The sequence below is a fragment of the Capsicum annuum genome, chromosome 11 (assembly GCF_002878395.1).
Source record: "Capsicum annuum cultivar UCD-10X-F1 chromosome 11, UCD10Xv1.1, whole genome shotgun sequence".
NCBI classification, from domain to species: Eukaryota; Viridiplantae; Streptophyta; class Magnoliopsida; order Solanales; family Solanaceae; genus Capsicum; species Capsicum annuum.
In genome coordinates, this window is record NC_061121.1 from 76,189,593 (window position 1) to 76,202,601 (window position 13,009).

Genomic DNA, 13,009 nt, shown 5'->3' on the forward strand with positions numbered 1-13,009 from the left:
TGTATGGGTGGAGAGGTTTTCTTTTATAATTATACCTCAAAACAGAAATAATTTAGAAAAAAAATATCACCCCTAATTCATTATTATAAGTTATTTATATATTAAAAAAATAAAATAGATATTTATGACATGTTTACTTTAACAGCTTCAACCATGATTTTAGTATATCATTCTAATTAATTATTATAAGTCATCTATATATTGAAAAATTAATAATATTCAAACCGTGATTTTACTATATGCTCATAATTAATTATTATGAGTCATTACGTATTAAAATTAATAATATTTAATTAGAAAAAGATAAATAAATATTTATGATATGTCTGTTTCAGCTGTGATTTTACTATATCACCCCTAATTAATTATTATAAGTCATTTATATATTAAAAAATTAATAATATTTAATTAAAAAAGTAAATAGACATTTATGACATGTTTGCTTCAGCTACTTCAACCATAGTTTTACTGAATATCACTCCTAATTAATTATTATAATTCACTTGAGTATTAAAAAATTAATAAAATTTAATAAAGAAAAGTAAAATAGATATAAAAATGATAAATTAACTCTTAATGTTTTAAATTAACTTGACGTCTCATATGAGGTTCACTTAAAAAAATTTCACAAGTATTTTTTATAGTAATTTTGTTTTGTCACTTCTAATTAGTTGTTGTAAGTCATTTAAGACATTTATGTTTCGCTACTTCAATCGTGATTTTACTATATCACCCCTAATTAATTATTATGTTCATCTAAGCATTGTACCACTTAAATTGAAATAGAAAAAATATTATAAATCACAATAATTAAAAATTAAATTATTTAAAAAATATAATTGGATTTCGACGATACAGAACTCTGGACAAGGAGAAGACATATATTATTCAAACTTTACATAAAAAATATTATAAATTACATTACTTAACAACTTAAAATATATAAAAATAATTTAATCTGCTATATGTCTCAAAAAATACATAAAAAATACTATATACAATAATTAACAACTTACAAAATTTAAAAGATATAAAATATTTGGTTGACTCTCGAAATTATATTAATGTCACTTAAATTGAAATAGAAGAAAAGTATTATAAATCACAATAATTAAAAACTTAAATTATTTTCAAAATACAATTCACTATCAATATCACGAAAGCTTGGATAAGAAAATCAAAGTATATTATTTGAAAATTACATTAAAAATATTATAAATTACAATTGATAACAATTTAAATTATCTAAATACATATTAAAATATGATTGATTATCTAAACTCTATATGTGTCACATAAATTGAGATAAAAAAAAACATATATTGAACTCGTGCTAGATCCCGGATGAATCTTAGAATGTATATGCAGTCCTTTAAAAAAAAAAACTTTTGTTTAAATATATCAAGATTGAAAAGTCAGATTCTAATACAGCACACCAAACAGTGTATAAGAAATATTGATAGCATAAATAACGCCAATATTACTAATTCAAGCATTATTAATGCAAACTTTACTAATACGTTCTATTAAAAATTATTTTTATAAACTCTAACAAACGACTCCTACGTTTTAATGGAAGGAACATATACAAAAGCAAAGTTCGATAAAACATTTACAGAAGTATATTTTATCGTGTTCTCAAAATCAAATAACTTAAATTGATATGACAGATGGTAACCTATAAATTTTTTTTATATAACTTTTGAAACACTTAAAATTTAAATTTAAAATATTAATTTAATTTAACTTCAAAGAACAAGTTGACAAATAAAAGAGAAGGAAAAATGAAAGTAAAGGATGTTTATATCGGCTTAGTAGGGGAATACGATGTAATTTTGGATTATTAATTGCAACCCACATGTGATGTAATATGCAATGACTAGATAACCCTTTATATTTTTCAACAATTATTTTCTATTTTATACAACAAGTGTCAAGTCTTATGTATTAATTTTAAGTTTATATTTTGTATTTAATGTAGAAAATCTCAGTCGTATGATTAAAGATCTAAACTTTAAAATGCAGGAAATTTTTTTTATTTATATGAATAAGTTATATATAATCATCGTGCAAGATAATTTGACCCATTGAAAAATATTATCAAGTAGTTAATATATTTTGTGTATTAATTTTTTATAAATCATAATTCGAATTAACATTAATCTACTAATTATACATAATCAAAATATTTTAATGTTGGGCCCGTGTTGACACTGGTCATGTCCCTCTACTTTATAAAGATAGTCCTACAACTACTAGTAAGGACAAACAAGACAATTAGGTCGGCACCTCTACCTATGATTTTCCCTTCTTAACCCTTCAAATAACTATTTATATTAGTTGATTTTGTTAGTGTGTATTTGAAAATTTTAAGATATGTATAATTTTATCATTTTTAATTATGAATCTTCATCTGTTTAGTTAATAAATTCTTAAATATGTAAATATTATCTTATATATTTTGTTTAGATCAATAAAGTTCATATAAGAATATTTTAAATTGTTAATTATTGTGATTTATAATACTTGTTATATAATTTTTAAATATAATGAATTAAAAAAAGTAAGAAGAATAATTAAAACAAAAAATATTACTAAAATTTTAAAAATGGTATATAGACGAAATAACAATTGATTAGAAATAATATAATAAAATCACAATTGAAACCGATAAAGTAGGGCATATTGACCATGAGTTACATGTTTCAACAGCTTTATTGTGACTTAATATATTGGAGAATGAATTTTATCTTTTTGAATACATTGTTTATAAGAATATTACTCTATTCGTGTTAAAAATACTTACTCTCTCAGTCTTAATTTATGAGAGGTGTTTGATTTGATATAGAATTTAAGAAAGAAAGACTTTTAAAGTTTGTGGTCTAAAATAAATTATAAATATTGATGTGATTATAAATGAGCTCATTAAGGTTAAAATGCATATTTTAAAGTTAAATTGTTACTAAATATAAAAATGTGTTATTCTTTTAGAAACTAACTAAGAAGAAAGTGTGTCGTATAATATACATTGGGACAAAGGAAGTATTACATTTTATTTTTGAGAGTTAAAGTATAGAAATTTTAATCACCATTTATGACATATTTTTCACCATAATAAAAAAATATAAATTATAATATTTTCATATGATTTTTATAATTTACTACAATAGAACCAAGAGTTTTTAAAATTAAATTAGATTCCTGTATTCGGTATTAAACATTTTTAATTGATAATTTTATGCATTATTCCATTTTATGGTGACAATTATATTAGAAACATTATCAAACTTTTTTCGATTCTTATACACTCTAATCATATAAGCAAAAATTCACAACAAAACATAATACACTATCATAAAGTTATTCTGAAAAAAAATACAACATTAATTTATTGATCAAACTTTAATTTATAAAAAGAAATATTGAACATTAATATAGTATACCACTCTTTAATATAATTCTCCTACATAATACAAACAATCTTCACACGTTGAGCATATATTTCTCGCCAAGATGATCAAGAAGACGTACCGAGTTGTTACTTTGAGCCATTGGTTGGTGCAATATCAAGAGAAATAATACCAATAATAAATTAACTATTTACATTTGAAATAAATGGTCGATGAATACAAAATAGTGGGGTTATTTTAAAATATATAAGTTTGTGGGTCAATTTTTGAAAATGTGAAATCGTGATATGAAACACCTACTTAGGCGTTTGGATATGCAACTTTATCTCGTGATTCAAAATTATGAGATGAAATCAACATTTGAACATGTAATTTAATTTCATATCATGAGTTGAAATTTTGAATTCTCAAAACAAACTTGATATGCAAATTTTATATATGAAAAATTGAAATTTTTTAAATATAAATTAATCTACAAGTTTATATTTTATAAAAAAGGAAAAAAAATATTTATATCTATCCACCATTTATTATACTCCATATAAACAAAATTAATACTAGTTGATATTACTCTTACCAATCTTTATACCATTTATATATAATATAATCATTACTTTCACCAAACTTCACCAACTAAAATTTATTATTATTACTTCCAACTATAAGGTATTTTACTTCTTTATTGAACTAAAGTTTGAATTATAAATTTTGTATTTTTTCAGAATAATTTTGTGATGGTATATTATATTTTTATTATGAGCTTTTGCTTATTTAGTAAGATTGTATAAAAAATTGAGACAATTTAAATAGTTTTCACAACTTATTGAGTTTTTATGTGTATGAGAAAAAAAATTCAACTTGAAAGTTCAAATTGCGTGTTCAAATAAAACGTCAGCTTCATCTCGTTTGATTTGATGTCACATGACCAAACGGATCCTAAGTCTTCGGGCATTTATTTCAACTTTCTAAATTTTTAATGCATTATAAAAAAAAATTATCTAAATATAGCATATTTAAATATTTACCATTTATAGCTATATGATTTTTATACATGCATAATTCATTTCTAATACATAATGTAGTTTTTTTTTTTTTAATCAAAATAAGTATAAGACATTTAAAACACTTCTAATACATCTATACTGCATGCATAATTAACTTTTAATGCATAGTATAATACATCTATATTGCATGCATAATGTGTTTTTAATATATAGTGTTTTTTTTTTTTTGGCCAAAACAAGTATACTGTATTTTAATACACTACTAATACATATATATTGTACATATAATTCACTTTTAATACATAATTTAATAGAAATAGATGATAAATATTTTCTAAATATGATATATCTAGGTACTAAATAAAAAATATATATTTAAAAACAAAAAAAAAATTATAAAATACATACTCAAATAGATATTTTCCTTGGAAAAATAGTAATGTAGGTATTAATTTTTTAATTAAAATATCATTATTTTCTTTATAATCATGTTTGGAAAGTTGTGAATATCATTTAAAAGTCTTTTAACTTAATAAAAAAATCATTATTTTATTGTAAGTGATATCAGTGCGTGTAATCTTTTTTAAAAATAATCCAATCCTTTCTTTCAAACGTTCAACTTATAATTAAGTTTTTCGACAGAGACATTTGCTTAGCCACACAGAAAACTACCAATTTTTTTTGAATAACCAAAGAAACTACCAATTATATCAAAACTAGTTGGCTATCCCGTGCTACACACGGACCCAATATTGATACTCAAAAATTCTACATTATGTTTAATTTTATCATTTAATTAAAATCTTCAATTATTTGGTTGATAAATTCTTAGTTAGACGTATATTATTATATTTAGATTAATGAAATTTGTTTAAGAATATTTAAAGTTGTTAATATGACACTGTAATATCCCGTATTTCTCAAGCATAACTTAACTCTCAGTTCATGAGTTATCCAATATAAAAATTTTGAAACGCTCAGTATTTTTTAGTTTAGAGTCTGCCATTGCGTAGGAAATTGAATTAATTTTTCAACGATATAAAATTCGCCTAAATTCGATAACCAGGTAAGAAGTTATGGCTATTTTAAGTTTCAGTCATTAAACACCGTCATTCAGGCCAGTAGCGCTTCGCGGAGTATGTCAAAATGGCAATTGTCAGTTTTCAGTGAAGTGCCGCGATACCGGCTCGTCGTGCCCCAACTTATTTTCACAATTGTCCATTTCTAGTGTACCAAAGCGATTCCACCGCGTCGCAGTGAACTTCCAGGTCCCAACCAAAGTGGCAACTCGCGCCACTATGTATTTTCCTAATTAGCAATTTTCAGAGACACGGTGCGATAGTGCCACATCGCGCCAGGTGCCTATTTCAGAAAATTTCGATGGAAATTAAATGTTTCGTCCAAGGGTAAAACAGTCTTTTTCCATGATTTTAACATGCCCAGATACAGAATTTAATTTCAAAAAATATTTTAAGTCATTACTCACTCAATTTATTCCCAAATTAAAAGTATTCTCTCTCAAAACTACAAACCCTAGCTTCAAGAAAACAAGAGCAATCTCAAAGGATTCACCAAGAACTTCAAGAAACTCACAAATTAAGGTATGTTAGGTGTTCATCTATGGGTTTCTTTTACCTATAGAGTCCACAAATTCATTTTTAAAATACAAGATTATTGAATTATGCACTTCCATGCTTGAATTGAATTGAATTCATGTTCATGTAATTATTGAATTTTAGTCCATGATTAAATTACATGCTTTTAAGAAAATTAATAATTGTATGTGTTGAATTACTTGATCTTCATGATAAACCCTTTAATTTTCAAGTTGATTGATGTAGCCATGATAACTATATGATTTTATTATTATTATATATCCTAAGCATGTTCCCCATGTGTTTGATAAAATGCCTATGTGAATGAAATAGTGTCATTATAACATGATAGCATGTATCCCCATTCATGTATAAGTAGATGCATTACAAGTGTTTGATTAAATGCCTCTATGAGTGAACTATGGACAAGTATACATTGTTATGATTTTCAAGAGTATATTATGCTTTATTTTTCATGCTATCGAGTTCTGGGGGTATTTAATACCCGATAATTTAGCTGTGTGCCTAGAGCCAGTGTCAGTTACAGAATTTCAATCACATCACGATTAGTAGTACTCTCAGTCAGTTGCATAACTCAGCAGAACTCAGTTAGTTATCGAACTCAAGAAAAATCAGTAAGCTCAGTATCAGTCCAGTCCAACTCAGTATACTCAATTCAGTGTCTTTCAGTTGGGAGTAGGATTCAGTACCGAGTGAAGCCAAGGATGGGGGCTCACCTGCCAGTAGAATGTGTGACTCTAGAAGCAATTCTTGCATTCTAAAACTACGTAGCCAGCGCAGGTTGAGACATCAAATCTGCCAGTTGAGGGTTGCTGAGGTGTTTTAACCTGTTAGATGAGGGTTCCACCGTTCTCATTAGAGCACCTGCCAGATGAGGGTAACTCTTCAGTATCTTTACCCGTGGCACGGTACTGACACCGTTCCAACTGGGGTCATAGGTTGGACCCCAACTCAGTTACCTTATTTAGGGCATGTCGGTTAGATGATTACCTCCCACAATCTCAGTTTCAGTCTTCAGAATAAAACTCAGTTAAGCTCTACAGAATCAGGATTGTCAGATACAGTTAATCGGTATCAGTAACTAAGTTATCAGTAACTTTAGATATCAGTCACTCAGTATCAGAACTCAGGACTTAGCTTCAGAAAAGCTTAGTCACAGTATTTATATAGATGTACATTAGTGCATACTCAGTTTTTATAGCAATATCAGTTATCCATGTACTATCATATTCTGCTACTCAAAATTATGCAGTAAGTTGTTGTTCATGTATATAAACCCTTTGTAACACCCTGAATCTGGTACCCAAAATATTACACGGTGCTCATGACCTTGAAGGACCACAAGCAAACCCATGATTGATATCTATAACTAAGTACTGCATAATATGGTGTAAAAATGCGGAATTAAAGACTGAAAGGCCATAAGGTTCAAATATATGATAAAATATAACATCTGAAAATGTGGTACATCATTACCAAAATAACTGAAATAACTGTGAAGATGCTATAGTTTGAAAGCCTCTAGACTGTCTTAATAAGAGTTGATGGGACACATCCCCAACTAACTCCAACTACTAAAATAACTAAGTACTAAAGATATAAAATAATCAAATCATAACATCCTCGAATGACGAAGACTCATTGCTGACTCTGACTACTGAAATTAGAATGCTACTGATGCTATGGAGCTCGTGCTTCTGAACCTATGGTATAAAAATACCAAAGCGCAAATGCGTCAGTACAATTGAATGTACTGGTATACAAGTGAGGTAAGATGAACACAAAGGGTTCATATGCATGAACAATGCTAACTGACTGTGTAACATGATCATGAGAATACATACATGAGTGCGTAACTGTAATAGAAATCATAATAATACTGAATCTGAATACTAATAACATGATTTTCGTGTTAACTAAGTGACTGTGTCTGACAGTCCTGATTCTAATGGAACTAGCTGAGTTTCGTGTTGAACTGTGTGACTGTATCTGATAGTCCTGAATCTGAAGAACTATCTGAGTTCTTTTACTAAGACTGAGACTGAGACTTTAGGATATAGTCATCTAACCGACATGCCCCTAATAAGATGTTATAGCTGAGTTAGGGTCCAATCTGTAACCCCAATTAGAAGGGAGTCAATTCCACGCCACTAGTAAAGACAAGCTGTGAGTGACCCTCATCTGGTAGTGTCTCCAAAGGAGAATGGTGGGACCCTTGTTTGGTAGTGTTGATCCACCTAATCAACCCTCAACTGACAGTGTTGATGTCTCAACCTATGCTAGCTACATAGTTCTAGAATGCAAGGATTGCTTCTAAGGGTCACACCTACTACTGTTAGTGTGTGCCGTCATCCTTGGGTTTGCTCGGTGCAAAATCCTACTCCCAACTGAGTAGACACTGAACTGATTATACTGAGATGAACTAGACTGAGTTCATTGAGTTTCGTGGATTGACAGAATATTACTGAATTCTATTAACTGACTGAGTTATGAGATTGCTGAGTTTTCCTGATTTATGTAATTGACTGAATTCTACTGATCATGGGGTAACTGAGATTATCATTAAACTGATATTGGCTCTAGGCACATAACTAAAATGTCGGGTATAAATACCTCCAAGACTCGATAACATAAAATTAATTCATGGAACAAGTTCAAAAACACAACAATGACTACACATATATCCATAATTCATTGACTAAGATATTTCATCAAACACTTGACATGCATTAACTTGTACATGAATGTGGATTTCATACTATCATACTATAATGGCACTTTTTCCTTCACATAGGCATTTAATCAAACATATGAGGAGCATACTTTGGTTATGCCATTATCAATGCATCTAATTATCATGGTTGCATAAATAAATTTGTAATTTGAAGGGGTTATCCTTAATACTATCACACACTAGGATCAATCACTGGAACATGTAATTTAAAACATGAATCAAAATCCCACAATAACATGGACATGAATTTCAATTCAACTAAATCATGAACATTTATAAATACACAATCTTGGATTTTTAAAATAGATTCTTAAGCTTCATGGGTGAAAAGGACCCATGAATCAACACTTGACATACCTTGACTGTGAGTTTCTTGAAGTTCTTGGAATTGAAGAACTTGAATCTCTTAGCTTCTTAAAGAAGGGTTGGGATCTTGTTCTTGGGGATTGATCTTTGAGAGAAACCCTAATTTAGTGTTTTGATGAATAATGAAGTTATGAGACCTGATCTGGTATAATTAGGTGTTAGAAAGAGTGAAAAAGTTCCAAACACCCTTATAAAAATGGCTTTAAATTGCTGAACAGGATCTGTGATGGCTTGGGCGACGGTCCGTTACTAGCTCGATGACCCGTCGACCTTCCCATTATACTAGGCCAGAATGTGATCTTTCTGCATTGGTTGCGACGGTATGGGCGACGGTCCGTCAGCCATTCCATCATGCCTGGCTAGAAGGTCAACTCACTGCCTCCGCTGCAAAGGTTTGGGTGATGGCTCATCACTAGATAGACGGTCCGTCGGCCCTTTCTGTCGCACCTTGGTGGTTCAGACTGCTTTCTGTATTTCGGCCATAACTTTCTACCCCAATACCAGATTTTGGCGAATTTGGTATTGATGGAAAGCTTATTCAATTTTCCATACAACAAATAGTCAAAATGTTGAAAATTCCACGTGGATAAAAGTAGATTCATCCTTTAAAGCAAGTATTTAACATTTTTGGAATGATTTTTAAGGTAGGTAGAAGTATGGGGTATTATAATATCTCTCCCTTAGGAACATTTGTCCTCGAATAATACTGATATAGATGGGAGAAATGATAAGATGAAGTACATACTGAACATGAACAACTGAAACATGACTACATCATTGACATTACTAAGATTCATGCTGATCTTGCATACCTTACACATGGTTTTATAACTAAGCTGATACATAAATGCATGACTGAGAGTACTGATAAGTTGATCACGCATATCTGATGCATGAATACATAACTAAACTGACTCTTGAACATGCGACTGAACATGTAAGGGTAAAGATACCAAGTTTGAAACAAAAACTGAGCATAGTTTGTAACTAAAATTTGAACTATAAGCTAAATGAACTTAAGGAAAGCTATTAACTTGGGTTGGTTCGGAATTAACGGAGAAGAGGTGAGGATACTTGGTCCGTATATCTATTTTTGCTTCCCAAGTAGCTCCTTCAATGGACTGATTTTGCGAAAAAACTTTGACTAGAGGTACTTCTTTGTTCCTCAGTCTGTGAATCTGATAGTTAAGGATTTCAACTGGGATTTCCTCATAAGAGAGACTGTTCTGAATGTCTATGCCCTCAATAGGGACTACGACTGCTAATTCCCCTATGCACTTCTTAAGCAAGGAGACATGAACGGCTGGATACACTGAAGCAAGATCTGAAGGCAATTCGAGCTCATAAATTACTTTGTCGAAGCGACTGAAAATTTGGAAGAGATCGACATATTGGGGAATGAGCTTTCCCTTCTTGCCAAACCTCTTTACTCCCTTCATGGGAGAGATTTTTAGGTACACATAATCATCAATCTCAAACTCGAGATCCTTTATGCGCACATCTGCATACGATTTCTATCGGCTATAAGCTGTCTTGAGCCTCTCTTTGATTAACTGAACTTTCTCTAAGGTATTGAAGACCAAGTTAGGACGTACTATGGTGGCCCACTGACTTCAAACCACCAATTGGAGATCTGTATCTCCTACCATAGAGATCTTTGAATAGATCCATCTGAATACTAGAATGATAGATGTTGTTGTATGGAAACTCAATCAAAGGCAAGTTGTCATCCCAACTACCCTTGAAATCAATTGAACACGCCTTTGGAATATCTTCCAAGGTCTGAATGGTCCTTTCTTCTTGACTATCTGTCTGAGGGTGAAAGGTGTACTGAGATGAACTCGGGTACCAAGACCCTTTTAGAACGCTTTCCAATAATGAGAGGTGAACTGGGTACCTCTATCTGAGACAATAAACATTGAAACACCATAATCTGACCAACTCCTTGATATAGAGTTTAGAGTAATCTTTGGCTGAATAAGAGGTATAGACTGGAAGGAAATTATCTGATTTGGTCTCCTATCTACAATGACCCAAACTGAATTATGCTGATAAGGAGTTCGAGGAAAACCCATCACAAAGTCTATGTTCATTTCTTCCCACTTCCAAGTAGGAATATTAAACTCCTGCATGGACCCACTTAGCTTCTGATGCTCAACCTTCACCTGCTGACATGTAGAGTACTTATCCACAAACTCTGCAATATCTCTTTTCATCCCACTCTATCAATAAATTTCCCATAAAATCACAGTACATCTTAGTGGCCCCTGGCTGAATCGAGTAACGTGCACCATGCGCTTCTGTAAGAATTCGTTGCCTCAAGTCATCTACACCTGGCATATACAGATGATTCTGATAATGTAATACACCATCTCCCCCTTGGGAGAAAACCTCAACCTTCTGATCCTTGACTGACTCTTTCAACTTGACTAGAATGGGATCTCTATCTCATTTTTCCTTAACTTAAGAAACTAGAGATGATTCGAAACTACTCTGAACCCATATATTACCCTCGGCTGAATCGACTAAGAGGATACCTAGTCTGGCAAGCTGATGAACTTCCTGAGGTAGCTTCTTCTTACTGTCTTCAACATGAGCAACACTACCTATAAACAGTCCACTGAGAGCGTCAATCACTACATTTGCGTTGCCCGAATAATAAAGGACACTCATATCATAATATTTTAGGAGCTCTAACTACTTTCTCTAATAGAGATTAAGATCTTTCTGAGAGAACACTTACTGAAGGCTTTTATGATCTGTGAACACATCTACATGAATATCGTACAAGTAATGTCTCTAAATCTTTAAGGCAAAAATTACGGCTGCTAACTCAAGGTCATGAGTAGGATAATTCTTCTCATAGGGCTTAAGGTTTCTAGAGACTTAGGCTATGACCTTACCATTCTACATGAGGACACAACCCAAACCCACTCTAGATGCATCACAGTACACCATGAACCTATTTGAACCATCTGGAAGAGCTAAAATGAGGCTGAGGTGAGTCGAGTTTTCAACTCCTAAAAACTCTTCTCACAAGGATCTGACCACTAAAACTTGAATTTTTTTGAGTCAATCTGGATATAGGGGATGCAGTAGAGTAAAATCCCTCAACAAACCATCTGTAATAACCAGCCAATCCCAAAAAACTCCTAATATCTGATGGAGAGACAAGGCAAGGCCAGTTTTTTACTGCTTCGGTCTTTTGAGGATCAAATCTAATGCCATCGCCTTAGCAAAAATTTGTACTTACTGAATTTGGCAAACAACTGATGATTTCTGAGAATCTGCAATACTATTTTAAGATGGTCTGCATAATCAAACTCACTACAGAAATAGACAAGAATATCATCTATAAAGACTATGACGAACATGTCCAAGTACTGCTTGAACACACGGTTCATCAGGTCCATAAAAGTTGTTGGGGCATTGGTAAGACCAAAGGACATGACTAAGAATTTGAAGTGACCATATCGAGTTCAGAATGCTATTTTTGGAATGTCACATTCTCTGACTCTCAGTTGATGATAGCCTGCTCTGAGGTCTATCTTAGAGAAATAGCCGGTACCCTAAAATTGGTCAAACAAATCATTGATTTTGAAAGGTAGATACTTGTTTTTTATCATGACTTTATTGAGCTGACAGTAATCAATGCACATCCTAAGAGAACCGTCTTTCTTTCGCACGAATAAGACTGGTGCACCCCATGGGGATATACTGGGTCTGATGAATCCCTTATCTAAGAGATCTTTCAATTGTTCCTTCAATTTTTTAAGTTCTTCTGGTGCCATTCTGTATGGCAGAGTAGATATGGGATGAGTATCTGGAAGAAGATTAATGCCAAAGTCTATTTTCCTTTCGGGAAAAATTCCTGGAAGA